The sequence below is a fragment of the Nansenia antarctica genome, assembly GCF_963989245.1.
Source record: "Nansenia antarctica genome assembly, chromosome: 17".
NCBI classification, from domain to species: domain Eukaryota; kingdom Metazoa; phylum Chordata; class Actinopteri; order Argentiniformes; family Microstomatidae; genus Nansenia; species Nansenia antarctica.
In genome coordinates, this window is record NC_137687.1 from 21,443,121 (window position 1) to 21,458,073 (window position 14,953).

General features: G+C 48.1%; 1 pseudogene across 1 annotated transcript; it reads right to left on the reverse strand.

The window, feature by feature from the left end:
- Positions 1-324: 324 nt before the first annotated feature.
- Positions 325-14,402, reverse strand: LOC308172496 (F-box only protein 39-like; annotated as a pseudogene). The gene is made up of 6 exons: positions 14,019-14,402; positions 12,123-12,542; positions 11,578-11,950; positions 1,679-1,749; positions 1,101-1,209; positions 325-939 (listed from the first exon to the last, which is right to left on the reverse strand). The product of its transcript is annotated as an F-box only protein 39-like (transcript).
- Between the last annotated feature and the right edge of the window lie 551 nt (positions 14,403-14,953).

The following is a 14,953-nucleotide window of genomic DNA, read 5'->3' on the forward strand; positions in this document are numbered from 1 at the left end:
TTCCATGACTTTACAGAAGTGATAAAAGTTGGCTCCAGGGAAACTGTCAATCTGTATGTCTGCGTGGGGGGATGCGTGCTACATTGGAGTCTCCTAGGATGAGTATGGGTTTCGTGGCTGTAAATATCCAATCCAACACCTTCTTTTGCGGACGGGCCTTATATATGGTGGGGTGATATTGTTGTTGCTGGGGCTGTGTTTGGGCTATGGTGTGGGGACTGGATGTAGAGACGTCTGGCGGATGGGAGGAGCTAGAACCGGGCAGCGAGGTGGTTTTGACAGGAGAGGTTTCAGGTTGGGATTCAGGGTAGGAGTGTTTTCCCTTTAATGAGCCCTAACCTTAGGGTTCAGGCCCGGGTTAGGGTCAGGGTTAAGGCACCTCTCCTCGGGCTGCAGCCACCGCCGTGCCTGGTCCATCACCTGCTGGCCGTACAGGAACGGCCTCCCGCCGGCCTCCAGGGTCAGGGCACGGAGCCGGCGCCGGTGCTCTTCCGGGCTCAGCCTGAGCCGGTCCCGGATGGCCCTGACCACTGTCGGGTAGTCGGCCTGGCTGGCCGCCGGGAGACCCGCCAGCGCGAGCTGCGCCTCCCCGATCAGCAGGGGCCGGAGCTGGTGGGCCCACTCGTCCTCTGGCCACCGTTGTCTCCGGGCCACCTGCTCGAACGTCTCGATGTACGCCTCCGTGTCGTCCCCCTCCGTCATCCGCAACATCCGGACTCGGGTCCCACCGCCTGCCACGCCGTAGTCCCCGTACCCCTCCCGGTCGCGGATGATGGCCCGGAGGTCCGCCCGGTCCTCGGCCTGGGCGCGGGCCATGTCCATCAGGGCGTCGTGGTGCCTGCTGCTCTTGCAGCTGTGCCAGGTGGGCGAGTACGTGTCCCAGGGGCGACTCCATGCCCCCGCCTGTCTGTTATTTGGGTGTTTGGGTCCGCCTCTCCTCTGTGCCTCACGTCAGGTGCCACTGTAACAGGTTCGAGCACAGAGGGAGACAGACAATATGATTCGGCGGTTTAAGGAACGGGTTTTTATTTGTGCAGCTGGTCTGGAGTCCGGTTTGGCTGAGCCTCGCTCAGGGGAGAACGTCCCCGCTCGCTTCCTGCCCGACCCTTCCGGTCGCGGCTCTCCTGTAGCGCTCTCCGACGTCTCTCTACAACCGACTCTCCGCTGCTTCTCCTCGCTTCCTCCGTTCTCCGCTCACTGCGTCCTACTCTGGGGTCCCGGGGGAGAACAAAGCAACACATTAAGAGGGCACGTTGATGAGGACCCAATTGGCATCAGCCGGTGCCAATTGCGCCCCCATCCCTTCACCAACCGTCCTGTGGCTCCCTCTACAGGTCGGAACGCGCCATGTTCCCCACACACCCCCACCTTCAGATCACGCCCGGCCGCCAGCCTACTCCCCCCCCCCCCCATCACGGGAGAGGAAGTAGGCCAAGACCATCTGCGCCCCCGGCCTATGCACCACCGTAAAATTGAAGGGCTGCAGCGCGAGGTACCAGCGCGTGATCCCCACTGGGATGGGTGGAGCCACTGGAGGGGAGCATGGTCGGAGTAGAGGATGAACGCGCGCCCCAGCAGGTAGTACCGGAGGGCGCCGACCGCCCACCGGATGGCCAGGCACTCCTTCTCCACCGTGCTGTACCTGCCCTCTCGCTCCGATAACTTGCGGCTCAGCTACAGCACCGGACGGTCGGCTCCCTCCACCTGCTGGGTCAGCACCGCTCCCAGCCCCCTATCCGATGCGTCCGTCTGCAGGGAAAAAGGGATGTTAAAATCCGGAGCATACAGGACAGTTTTACCACAGAGAGCCGCTTTAATACCTTCAAACGCCACCTGGCACGGCTCCGACCACTGGACCGGGTCTGGGGCACCCTTCCGGGTGAGGTCGGTCAGGGGGCTGGCACCTTGTGTGTTTCTTCAAATCACAGTGTTGAGTGTGGAGTGAGTTTTGCACTTTAAAAGCACCTTTGTGTGTTTCTTCAAGTCACAATGTGAATTTGGTGTACCTGTCACAGTTTAGAGTGAACACCCTTAAACCTTCCCGGCACAGAATATGTGATTCTCCAACACACACCCTCACACATAAGACCAAGACAAATCCATCAAAATAATCATCTTTATTATACATTTCATTGTACACATTTACTCTAAAATCTATAGGAATTGACTAACTCTAAAATCCACCCTTCCAACCCACCCCCAGCACAATCACCCTCTCCTCCCTAAACTGACAATGTGGAAAATGAGGGGCCCTCACAGGTGGGTATACTATAGGGGGCATAAACTAACAGCAACCTTGAATAAAAGGAAAACTCACACTAGACCCTGGTAGCTTGGGGAGGGCACTGCAAAACATCAATGAGAGAACACTACACTGCAAGATAATATCTGACACAGCAATCATCAAAGGGGACACTGCACTCGATAAAATAACAATAAGGCACTGCAATCGGAAACCCAAGGGTACTACACTGCACACGTGAGGACCCCTATAGGTGCCCACCCGTGGCGCTATCCTATATTTCCCACCCCTCTATAGGGACCTACGGTGCTGGACTAGGTGGGGGGTTGGGGGAAACACTACACAGGACAGACGACAAAGTCAGGTGGGTGGGGTAGGCTCTCCTCCTCAGCGCTACCCCACAAAAATCAAAACCAAAGAAATAAACAAATAGTCACTATTGCCTGTGGCGTTGGCGGGGCTCCGCCTCCGAGAATCCTCGAGCTCGCTTTCATCCAGGTCGATTCGGCTCCAATGTAGAATCCGCCGTCGGTATCCACGCGACTGGTCCCAGTCGGCTTTAGCTTCACCGCGAGTCTGTCATCGGCAACCAACACTCCGTTCCTCGACCAGGCAGCCAATGTCCCGCACAGGGATTCCAACTCCTGTCTGTAACACAGGTTATTCGTCCACATAGTTCGCCCACTCATCTCAATACAGCCCCCATGTTCTCTCTCCTTCTCTCCTAAAACTCTGGGGTTGTTAAAAGGCGCAACAGCCAATCTACTGGCTAGTGCGCCCAATCAACCAAACCCAGGGCAGCTGTGCTCACAAACGTGCCCGCGAACTACCCACGGCTAGTCCCACTTTCATCTCGTGACATACCTTTAGAGTCCTTTGTTTGGACCTTCTTTCCACCCCTGCTTCAAGGCAAAAAATGTTTTTCTAAAAAAAAAAAAAATAGATACTGACAAGAATAACAGGAATCATAGTCAGCAGGCCTCGAATTCCTTTATCTTCTTACCTTCTTTTAGTTTGGCTAGCATCCATTGAATACTTACCATGAGCGGCGAGTGGACCGCGGTCCGTCGACGGAGACGGGCCTCTCTGCAGGGGCGTCTGTCTGGGGGGGGGGGGGGTCCGGAGGGCCTCAAGCGCAGTATCTGCAAAAAAACCTACAACAACATCAACCTCCCAGAGCTGAAAAACAACTTTTTAAATTACTCCAGGCTACTCACCATGCTGAAGTGATCAGTAGATCTCTGGAAACAGGACAGTTTCCAGTGGGAATGATGAGACAAGTTAATAGATTAACATTCTTTATTAAACCCTCATCTCCCCATCCTGACACAAACCACAGAGTCAAACTCAACACAGATGAGTGGATGTTTAACAACTTGAACATCCTTAAGGACCATTATGACACTGTATGGCAGAGGGGCTTAGGGGTCTACCCCAATTTGACCAGTTAGCTTTGGATAAAGCATTGACCTTTGGGAGGTCCAGATACGGGCGGCGCCTGACGGTTACCACAACCACCAATTTGGTGAATTTGGTTGAGGGCCACTTGCGGCCTGCTCTCCAAACTCCTACACTGAGGGTTAGTTTGGATGAGACAGAGTGGCCCAACTTGCCTTCGGTGGCCCAGCCGGGGCCCAGCTCAAGGGCCCATAGTCCTCGGGACCCGGGGCCTCTCTCTAAGAGAAAGAAGGGCCCACGGAAACGTGACATCAACCGGGGCCCTTCCCTGGACCCGGTCACCCACCCTGATCTCCCGGACCTGTATCTCACCCTAACCACAACCCCCACCCTATCCTCCCTAATCTGGTGTTGGACCCCAACTCTCACCCTAACCCTCAACCTAATCCCAACCCTAACCCTAACCCTAACCCTGGCCCTAACCCTCCATGTGGCTCAGGTCCTGAGGGGTGGCACAGTGGAGGAAGGAGTCAAGGAGGATTGGGTCCTTAATTTCGACCTGGGGGCCTCTGAGGAATCAGAGGGGGATTCACCTGAGCTGAGGGGGGGAGAGGGGAGGGTGAACCTCACCAATGTTGCAGTGCTGCTGTCGGACTCCCAGATGTTGGGGGCTTCTGGGGTGTCGGTCAGTCAGGGGTCCGGTTTCTTGTCCAGTTCAGGGTCGGAGCAGGAGGAGGTAGAGGTTCCATTCACCCTGGACAGACCGCTCTATCACCGCAGTGCCTATCAAAAAAATTTGGTTTGGGAACTAGAGATTAGAAAACCAGTGGTGATAGTGGGGGATTTGAATCTCAATAGAATCCCCCCTTTCAACTATCCACTGGTACAAATTGACAGTTTCCCGGGGGCCAAAATGTTCCATTTGAGGGATATCCTGAACAAGTTGAACCCTAGTCCTGCCACTCACAAAGTGGTCTTTGTGGTGGGATTGAACAACTGTCTGAGTGGAAACCTGCTCTCGACCATCAAAAAGCCATTCCAGCAGCTGATGGCGAGGGCGGGAGTGGTTTTCCCTCAGGCAGAGTTGTTTGTTACATTGACACAATACTCACCCAGGTTGCAGGCCCCAGTACGGGCCCTCCTGGAAGAAACAAACATCTATGTGCGGTCCACATACAGGACCCTGAGAGGGGTGGAGGCCCGGGACTTCAAAGTTTGTCAGAAGGATCCGATACATTGGACCCCTGCTACAGGCAAAAAAAAATTAAAGGCATGGATGCTACAGTTAAACTGAAAAGAGGGGGACCTGGGACACTTACCAAGCCCCATCCTATTGGCTCTGGCTCCACGCTAGTGGTCTCTACTACTAGGCTAGCAGCAGTCTGTGGGCTGGCTGGCTGTTCAAGGGCCTGTGGGGGTGGGAAGGAGTCCACTGGAACCTGTCTGACAGTAACCTGGGCTGGTGTTCCACCAGGTCTGAGGGCCTCCTGATCTAACCCCCTCAACACACCAGGATGTTCGGAGGTGTTTGAGGGTGAAACAGGGGTAGATGGCGATAGAGGGGGCTCCAGGGGTGCCCTCTGAGATGAAGGCCTAGCTGGTGTGGCCCTCTTGGGTTTAGGGGCTGTAACCTGCTGGATGTAAGGAGTTGGGCCCCCTATGTTGTTAACCAAGGGCAGGTGAGGGAACTCGTAGCACTCCACTCTAACAGAGTGAGGGGAGGGGGAAGGGGGCGACCTTCTAAAGCTATTTAATCTGGATTTCAGTGTGTCAGCAGATGACTGGGTGTATTTACGTTTGTACCTCGTCTGTGCCCAGGAGATAGCTTTAAGAAAAGCCTCCTCATTAAATAATAATAACTTTATTTGTATAGCCCTTTACATCAAAGTGCTTTACAATAGGAAGCAGCAAGCACAAATACAATAGGTAAAAAAATAATAATAATAATTTAAACAATATAAAAACAGCTGTTTAAATATGTTAGCTATGTTAAAAAACACACAATTTCGCACCACAAAAAACAAAAATGTTAAACAAATTTAAAAACAACTATTTCAATTAAAAAAACGCACATAATTACAACAGCACAAATAAACAGCATATGACAGGTGGGTCTTTAGCTTATTTTTAAACACTTTTACTGATTCTGCCTGTCTGATATCCAGTGGAAGACGGTTCCAGAGAGTTGGTGCCCGGAAAGAGAACGCAGCTCACCGATTGTCTTTTTTTTTTTTTTACCCTAGGAATAATGAGCAGGGCAGAGCCTTGTGAGCGCAGAGCCCTTGAGGGCACATATGGGACGAGAAGGTCCTTAAATAAGAAGGCGCAGTGCCATTTATAGCTTTGTATGTTAACAGGAGCATCTTGAAATCCGCTCTAACATGGACAGGGAGCCAATGAAGGGAGGCCAGCACTGGTGAGATATGGTCGTATTTCTTGGACCCAGTCAAAATGCGAGCTGCAGTCTGGAAGGACTCCTAGGCCTATCTCTAACACCTCTCTATAATGTTCTGTGAGGATAGCCATGTTGGCCTTCTGTTTGACCTTTGCAGTGGTGGAAGCTGAGGGAGAGGAGGGCTTGATAAAAGCAGCTAATTTAGCTACCTGTTTAACCATGCCCGGAGGGCAGGAATTGCTCGAATTACAATTAGTAAGTATTTCCTCATGGTGAATGGCCTGTAGCAATTTGAAGTATTGTTTTGTCAATACAAAATCAACAGGTGGGGTAGGGGGAACGTTCATGTTACTATTCTTCCATCTAGGACCTAAAGTGGACTCACCCTGAGGGAGAGATCATCTGTCGTACCTGTGGGATGACCGTAGAGACATGATTTCTCAATTCAATACGGTACCCTGAGGAGGCATATCATTGCTGAGAAACCTGGGAAGGGGGGTAGGGAGGGAGGGGGGGGGGAGGGAAAGAAAAAGGATTTGAGAGGTGTATCAAGGGAGGGGAAACACAATAGGTTATTTAAACACCATAAAAACACCATGAAAAAAAAGAAACACACACTAAAATGAATGATACAACTCATCCAATGGGGAGAGTGGAATTTGGAATTATCTAGCCACTCACTTTTTAGGATCAGTCACAACAAATCAAACTATCACACTTGGATCTCTCTTTATGTCTTCTGTGTGTGCACACATCAAAAAAACATTCTTCTTCTCAAAGAGCTGTACCACCATACTCACCTTCCCACAAGCTGGGTGGCCAACCCAGCTGAAGAGGGGAAGAAAGAGTATTTGTATTCCATTTCAATGGAGTCCAGTTCCAAGTTGGTTTGGTGTGATAGAAATTGATTACAATTGTAAACTGTCCTCAAATCTTGAGTCAGTCCCTTCAGTATAGTCCTCACAGGTAGGCTTGATGTAAGTACTAGTGTATCCTTCTGGCTGCGACCACTGTTACGGAAGGCCAAAGTGCTGTATGTTATGAGGTAACAAACAATCATTAAGTAAAAAATGCATAAATAATAAATATATATATAAGGGATTCAACTAAGTCAAAATGAAGGAATCATATAAATAAAGAGAAAAAAAACACTAAGACAGTTAAATCACACAAGATTAAATCAAATAAGTTATCCCACAACACGCAATTCCACTCAATTAAATAAATTACTCCAAAAATAAATTCATGCTGCAGTATAGGGGCCTTCCTATATTAGTCCAAGCTCTGGGATACCATATGCCTCCTGTAAACCATTTCAAAAAGGGCCACTAAGTGGGGTCTCAAACCCCAAAAGGCCTAATTTAATAATGTAATCATAATTTAATTTAATAATTTAATAAATTAACAGCAGAAGCTTTTATTAAAAGCAACTTGCTAATGCAGATTAAAGGGACATTACCCCTGGAGTAACTGAAGGTCAAGCGCCGCACTCAAGTGCCCCCCAGTTTCCTTGCTCCAGGCGGGACCTGAACTCACAACCCTCCGATCCCTCGTCCAGTTCACCCTCCCCTAAACCACCACCATCCCCTAATACCTGTTATTCAATCCCCATGGGTGAATTGTCTTTAACACTTTCATCCATTTCCGTTCTGCTGCTTGTCTCTGTCCCTTAGTCCAGGGGTCTTCAACCTTTTCAGCCCAAGGACCCCTTGGACGAGAGACAACCAGAACAGGGACCCCCACATGTAATACATTTTTTTAAATGTCACATTTTAAGGCCTATAATACCTTTATTCACCTTATTAACCTATTTTGTCACGACCAGAGGTAGGACCCAAACGCAGACACAGGTGAACAGGTAAGAGTTAAATAATAAAGGTTTATTTCTAGTAACAAGGCTGATGGGAATAGGCAGGTGGGTCGTCAGGCAGGCGGGAGGTCAGGCAGGAGGAAGGGTCGGCAGACAGGTGGGGAATCAAGCAGGAAGAATGGTCGGCAGGCAGGTGGAGTAGTCGGCAGACAGGCAGGGGGTCAGACAGGAGGAGTAGTCGGCAGACAGGCAGGGGGTCAGGTCACAAGGGAAAATTAATAAGTAACAGGCTAATTACTGGGTTATTAACCTATATGTGTTTATGATTGATAAAACGTTCATGCATAATTATTATTGGTTATTATTATTATTATTGTTGATGAGGCTTATATTTTCTATTATTATTATTATTATTCAACAATTAAACATTTAGCTTCAGGAAGTCAGGTATGCTTACCTCAGTGCGATGACTGGCCCTGGTGGGTGGTACACAGCTTGTCTATTCTGGGGGAGATGGAGGTTGTCAGGCAGAGCATCATGTCATCCTCAGGCTGCAGTCTTGAACGGTATTTGCTCTTCAGGTGGGTGAGGGAGGAGAATCCACTTTCGCAAAGATATGTGGTTGCAAAAGGCAAGAGGCTCACCATGGCCTTTGCTGTCAGTTGTGGGAAGAATTTTTGGCAATGGATCCAGAACTGGATCAGTGGCTTTGACTCGTACACATGCTTGTGTGTACTATCTGTGGACAGGTCGATCAGCTGATCTTCCTCAGCGGCTGTCAGATTTGAGCCGTCGGGTGCATTCTCTTTGAAAGGAAACTGTATCCAGGTCTTGTCCTTTCTCCAGGACTCAGTCTCAGAAAAATATTTTTCGAATTGCCATTCAAGTGCCTCCAAGTGATTACCAATTGCGCGTTTCACGTCAGGCGAGATCACAGCGGAATCCGTCAACTCCTCCACTGATGGAAACATGGAGATGTTATCTCCCCTGACGCGCTCTCTCCATCTTTTCGTTTTTTTCAGGAAGCCTTCCATCTTATCATACAGCTGAATGGCGTGTGTATTGCGGCCCTGCATAGAACTGTTCAGCCGGTTCAACTCTGCGAAAACGTCCGCCAGATATGCCAGTTTAAAGACCCAGGCATTGTCGATGAAATGCGCAGCCAGCTCCGCGCGGTTTTGGCCAATTAGAAATTCGTGGATAGCTGTGCGTAATTCAAATACTCGTGCCAATACGGATCCACGGGAAAGCCATCTGACTTCTGAATGGTAAAGGAGCGCTGTGTGTTCCTCTCCTGTAGCGGCGCATAAAGAAGCGAAGAGGCGAGTTTGTAGGGCACTCTTCTTAATAACATTTACAGCCTTTACAACAGTGTCCATAACATCGGCAAACTCAGCACTCATTTCTTTAGCGGCGAGGGATTCTCTGTGCAGCATGCAGTGAGTCCACATCACTTTGGGGGCGACTTTTCTGACAAGCGCCATCAGTCCACTCTTTTTCCCAGTCATAGCGCGCGCACCGTCGGTACACACCGCGACACACTTTGCCCAACGTACGTCATTTTCACCGAAAAAGTCATCAATCACTTTGAAAATTTCAGCACTTGTTGTGCGTTCAGGAAGCTTCTTACAAAACAAGAACTCTTCACACATTTTGTCTTGGTCAACAAAGCGCACAAATGCCAAGAGCTGTGCGTCTTTGGACATGTCCACTGATTCATCCAATTGGAGTGCAAATGCCTCCGCCGTTTGTCATTTCTCAATTAACTGCACCCTCACATCCGATGCCATTTCACCAATTCGCCGAGCAATTGTTGTGTCTGACAATGGGATAGTCTTCAACTTTTCTGCATATCCATATCCATCATTCCCAAACATGGTCTTGCACATATCAGTGGCCGCAGGCAATATCAAATCTTCTGCAATTGTGTATGGCTTTTTACACTGGGCAACGCGAAGAGCAACTTGATATGAGGCTTTCAAAGCAAGCTCACCGACTTTCGCAGATTTTCTTATCATTGTCTGTTGGCCTTGGAGAGAGTGCAGACGAGCCTGAAAAAAAGTCCAGTGCTTTATCTTGTAAGTGGCCATGATTCGTCTCAAAGTGTCGTTGCAGCTTTGATGGCTTCATGCTTTCGTTTGAGAGCGTCGTTGCACAAACAACACACACCGGCAATTCCACTCCTTCGGTTTCTATGAAAGTAAATCCAAACTTTAGGTACACTTCTGAATATTTTCGGGACTTTTCTCTTTTGCGTTTATCTGCCCCTGGGGCAGGCGCTGCTAGGGCCGAGGTGGAAGGAGTAGGCCTAGCCGTTGGATCTCGAGCTCGAGGTCTCGTTACTGTTACAAATGTATCCATCCTGCTTCACTAATTAATAGTAGTAACTAATAATGTGAAGTTATAATATCATTATTGGACTCGGACAACTTGCGCACGTTTAACTCAACCAGTTTAATCAACACTCAGCTTCAACAGTGCCTCGGGTCATTACCCATAATGCAAATAGTAAATAGTAAATTTTTATTGTAAATAGTTTTTTGTCAAAAGTAGCTTATTATTGCCTATTAATGCTTGTAGTTTACTCAATATAACTTTTGTTATATCTTTTAATTGTCACAAATTATTTTGGTGAAAATTGTTAATTATTCAGAAAAAAATTGGCGGACCCCCTGCAGTACCTCTGCGGACCCCCTAGGGGTCACGGACCCCCGGTTGAAGACCACTGCCTTAGTCCATGCTAGATTTTTCTCCAACCCCATAATACAAAGATTGTCCAATGAATGTTTATTAAAATGTTCGTAGAGGAGGGAAGTCTGATTCCCCTTCCTAATCTGGTAGACATGTTGCTTTAATCTCTCCCTCAACATGTTTTGGGTTTCTCCTATGTATAAAATCGAGCATGTCTGGCACTGGATGGTCACATTTGTGGCGTTATTTTTTTTCGTACCCGCATTCAGCGTAATGCACGCTCACCTGCCTCTGATTGGCCGAACGTACGCCCACCTTCAGCGAAGCTCCTGACTACTTTAGCCACCTGCCTCCCGGGAAAAAAGGGTTGGGGTTAGGGGATTCCAAATCCAAATCGCTAACCAGCAACTGGGCCTGGTTGAGCAAACTTAATAAATGCAACACACAACTAGTTCAGTCGTGATCTAACTAAGATAACCGCTAAAACAAATCAAACAAATAATTCATAACTTTGCTTAATTTTGCTCCTTGAACGTTTAATATGGGTTGCCAAATAGCTCCCGTATAAACGTCCGCCATCTTTGTTTATACATATAGTACAAGAAACATCCTCATTCAAATCAACATTCCATGGTGGGTGTAGTGGCGGCCATCTTGTGGTCATCATTTGGAAGTTTTATCTCACAGCATTATTAACAACCAACTAAACTCAACTGACATCGGAATGTTCAGTAAAATGAGGCGTGCTATTAGTCCCGCCTCTGAATTAACTTCTCTCTGTGTTCTACACCTGCAGCAATAATGGTTACCCTAGCAACTATAACAATTCCTTGTCAGTCTGAGGGACCATGTCCATTCTAAGAATAATAATAATGCTTATAATTGATTACATTTATAGCGCTTTTTTAAAAATAAATAAACAACAACAACAAAACAAATACATAAAACCATGTCATAAAAGCAGCAAACAAAGTCTAGCAGTATTATCATTATGAGTATTATACTCATTCTATTTCTATGGAGCCCTCCCAATCCCCTTACCTGTAGACAGTTGCTGTACCAGGGCACCAAGCTGCTCAGAGCTGGCTTAGCACTCCAGTTCTGTGTGAAGTACCAGCTGGTGAGACTGAGTGACCTCAGAGGGATCTCTCTCAGCAGGATCCGACCCAGAGGGTCCAGGTTCAGGATCCGTTCCGCAGAGATCTGGACCTGCATGTCCGGGCAGCGCCGGGCCAGGTGAGACCAGGAGTCGCCCCAGATCACCTGGACATCCGGCTCAAGGATGTGGCATCGCAAGGTGAAGGAGCGTAGGGAGCCGCCGCCGCAGAGGCTACGGCACGACACGGCCAGGCCGGTGAGGAGCTCGTTGGACAGACAGGTGTAGTTGAGGGTGAGGGTGGAGAGGCCACGGAACCTGGTCAAAATCAAATCAAGGTGCGTTTTAAAGACTGCAACAAGTATGTGTGTGTTTGCAGGCACATATGCACAGTTGCACACACACAAGTCAAAAAAGAGTAGCTAATAAACAAGAGTATGTAGGAGCCACTCAAACACACACACAGACACACACACACACCCACACCCACTTGTTGATGACCTGTGTGAAGCTCGGAATAATGTACACCGCCAGCGGCTGTGAGAAGAAGTCCTCCAGGTTGAGGGTGGCGATTCCGGGCCTCCGACCCAGATGGACATGCTGCTGGGCAGCCGACACCGCCTCCAGAACCTCCAGGTCCTGGGGCAGGTTGAGACGTGCCCCTCGCAGGCTCAGGTGCCCCAGGTGAGAGCCCTCCCTCCGCAGGTAGAAGGTCAGGCTCCGGACGCTCCGGCAACAGGCCGAACGGTCCAGCTCCATGTGGGGGATGGTGAGCGAGCGCAGGCGTCTGCCTGCCTGGCGGAGAGCCGCCAGGAACGTCATCATGGTCTGCTGGAGGCGTCGTGACACAAGGGAGTTGAGTGACTGGGGGAAACGGACCTCCAGGTGTTCCAGGTAGCGGCCGTAAACTCTGGCGTAGCTGGGAGCGGCCCCTCGTGCCCCAGTAGCGGCCGGAGAAACTGAAGGTCCGGGCCCTCCAGAGGGACGGGGAACGCATGATGTGGTGCCAGTGGCGGCAGATCAAGGTGGCCCGTGTCCGGTCCTTGTCCCTCAGACACCTGAACAACTGGCGAAGACACAAGTCCGGGAGATAAGCCCAGACACATTTTGTCTCGTCCTCTTCTTCCACCTCCTCCAATGCTTCCTCTCCTTCCCTCTCTTCTTGGGCTTCCATCACTTTTCTTTCATCCTCTCCTATCCGCTCCTCCTCCTCCTCTTCATACTCCTCTTCCGAGAGGCGGTCCTCCTGTTCGGGCTCCTCGGGGTAATCCATTTGTGATTAAATATCACCTAGAACTAATCTATAGTTGTCTATATCTACCTATGTGTCTCTGGGTTTAAGATGGACAACAGAGAAGAGTCCATTGATGGCCAGTGTGGAACCCTTGTACGACTTTGCTAATGACTGACTAAAAACCATAGTTCTGGAACCTTGATGTGTTTTATTGTCATTGTCATTTATATCACCGTTGTTACGAGGTTTTGTGACATCACAGTAGGCCGTTTGGCCTATTTAAATTCTATAATATAGCAACAGAATAGTGCTGTATGTGTACATACAGTAAACTTACGATCATGTCACACCAGTATATGCAGCATACATACATAAGCATATATCGCAGGCTTGGTGACATTTTACACATTTTACAGGAGAGCCAACACAAAACAATAATAATAATAATAATAATAATCTTATATATACAGTATGCGGCAATGCTATATTTTAGACAGCTTTACACACCCCATGTCGTCAGCCAAATAATTGCATATATTGATGTAAACAGTACACTAAAAACTATGCAACCATTGATAATACAACATACTATGTCATTAATGAAATAACCTTTCATCAATTTGGTAAACAGGTGAGGGATGGGCCTGGAGAAATGTAACCACTCTCAAAGTCATAGACAGAGTTGTGGATGCAAGGACGACCATCCTTAAGATCAAAATGATAGTTTTGAAGCTATACAGTTTGTTTACAATTATGTTGTTTACAAAAAAGTGTATAAGTTACAGTATATTTTTCAAGAATAACTGGAAATATATAATTAGTTTTAAAGTCCAACATATTATTATTACAATTACTATTACTATTGCAATTACAATTACAATTACAATAACACGTTGACATTTTATAAATCACTACGTTGACGTGGTTTTCTACGTACGACACGGGTAAGATCAAATTTGATCCAAAGTACGTTCTATAAATGAGGCTCCTGGAGTTCATTTTGCAATATTTATAGCAACTTTAATACAATAAGTGATTTTTGAAGCAATGTGGAGGAGGATTCTATGTAGCAGCAGAAGTGTCTTCTGTGCATTCAGAGCATGGGGTAAGATATGGCAGAGTAGTTGAGCTCTGAGGTGATGAGCTGTAAACTCTGGCGTAGCAGACGGCCGACTCCAGCTGGGAGCGGCCCCTCGTGCCCCAGTAGCGGCCGGAGAAACTGAAGGTCCGGGCCCTCCAGAGGGACGGGGAACGCATGATGTGGTGCCAGTGGCGGCAGACCAAGGTGGCCCGTGTCCGGTCCTTGTCCCTCAGACACCTGAACACCTGGCGAAGACACAAGTCCGGGAGATAAGCCCAGACACATTTTGTCTCGTCCTCTTCTTCCACCTCCTCCAATGCTTCCTCTCCTTCCCCCTCTTCGTGGGCTTCCATCACTTTTCTTTCATCCTCTCCTATCCGCTCCTCCTCCTCCTCCTCTTCATACTCCTCTTCCGAGAGGCGGTCCTCCTGTTCGGGCTCCTCGGGGTAATCCATTTGTGATTAAATATCACCTAGAACTAATCTATAGTTGTCTATATCTACCTATGTGTCTCTGGGTTTAAGATGGACAACAGAGAAGAGTCCATTGATGGCCAGTGTGGAACCCTTGTACGACTTTGCTAATGACTGACTAAAAACCATAGTTCTGGAACCTTGATGTGTTTTATTGTCATTGTCATTTATATCACCGTTGTTACGAGGTTTTGTGACATCACAGTAGGCCATTTGGCCTATTTAAATTCTATAATATAGCAACAGAATAGTGCTGTATGTGTACATACAGTAAACTTACGATCATGTCACACCAGTATATGCAGCATACATACATATAAGCATATATCACAGGCTTGGTGAAATTTTACACATTTTACAGGAGAGCCAACACAAAACAACAATAATAATAATAATAATAATAATAATAATAATCTTATATATACAGTATGCGGCAATGCTATATTTTAGACAGCTTTACACACCCCATGTCGTCAGCCAAAGAATTGCATATATTGATGTAAACAGTACACTAAAAACTATGCAACCATTGA